This window comes from Silene latifolia, unplaced genomic scaffold, assembly GCF_048544455.1.
Source record: "Silene latifolia isolate original U9 population unplaced genomic scaffold, ASM4854445v1 scaffold_488, whole genome shotgun sequence".
Classification (NCBI taxonomy): Eukaryota; Viridiplantae; Streptophyta; class Magnoliopsida; order Caryophyllales; family Caryophyllaceae; genus Silene; species Silene latifolia.
The window spans coordinates 31562-32639 of NW_027413402.1; the positions used below are offsets into that span (position 1 = coordinate 31562).

A 1078-nucleotide genomic window follows, 5' to 3' on the forward strand; every position below is an offset into this window, starting at 1 on the left:
TTTGAGTGAAAAACTCTTGTTGATTCTTTTGCATTTGGAGGACCGCTTTTTGAACATCAAAACCTTGGTCATTTTGTTGATTGTATGGAGTTTGGTTTTGGTAACCTTGGTTTTGGTTGTAAAAGGGTCTTTGATTTTGGTTTCTCATGGGAGGTGGGGTGTATGTTGGTTGAGGGTTTTGAACATTTTGGCTTTTGTATGACAGATTTGGGTGGAATTTGGTGTTTTCATTGTAATAATTAGAATAAGGGTGTACCACTCTTGTATGCTTGAAAAGCATTCACTTGTTCATTTGTTCCCCTACATTCACTTTGGTCATGTCCCAAAGTTCCACAATTCTCACATATCCCACTTGGGATTGTTGAAGATGCCGTCATGGCATTAACATGTTGCTTTGGTAATTTTGAGGCTTCTTCAAGTCTAGCCATAGCTTTTTCGAACTTCAAGTTGATGGTATCAATGTGAGCACTAAGTTGAGCACCCAATTGAGTAATAAAGTCCACTTCATGCTTTCCTCCCCTGGTAGCCTTGCGAGGTCTATTATATTGTGAATTATGGACCGCCATTTCCTCAATCTTGTTCCATGTTTGATTATCGTCAACTTCGGTGGACATATCACTTGATCCCATGTTGAGAATGTTTCTTGAGTCTTCATAAAGACCATTCCAAAATGGTTGAACCGAGAACCACTCGCTAAGTCTATGATGAGGACATGAGCGACAAATTCCCTTGAACCGCTCCCAAGCTTCATACAAAGATTCTTAATCTCTTTGCTTAAAACCCGTAATTTGAGCTCTTAGCATGTTAGTCTTTTCCGGTGGGTAGAACTTTTTGTAGAAAGCTAGAGCCAACTTCTTCCAAGAGTCAATTCCGAGAGTAGCCTTATCAAGGCCTTTCAACCATTGTTTTGCGGTGCCAATTAGAGAAAAAGGAAATAAGACCCATCAAATTTGTTCTTGAGTTACACCGGTTTGTGAAATAGCATCACAATAGTCACAAGAAGTCTCCATGTGAGAATGAGGGTCTTCACTAGGCATCCCCCCAAATTGGCTTCTTTCGACTAATTGGATAAATGCGG

General features: G+C 40.1%; 1 non-coding gene across 1 annotated transcript; it reads left to right on the forward strand.

The window, feature by feature from the left end:
• The first annotated feature begins 696 nt into the window (after positions 1-696).
• Positions 697-803, forward strand: LOC141639633 (small nucleolar RNA R71). Its single transcript, XR_012542606.1, has one exon. It is a non-coding gene; the product is annotated as a small nucleolar RNA R71 (small nucleolar RNA).
• The last annotated feature ends 275 nt before the right edge of the window (positions 804-1078 follow it).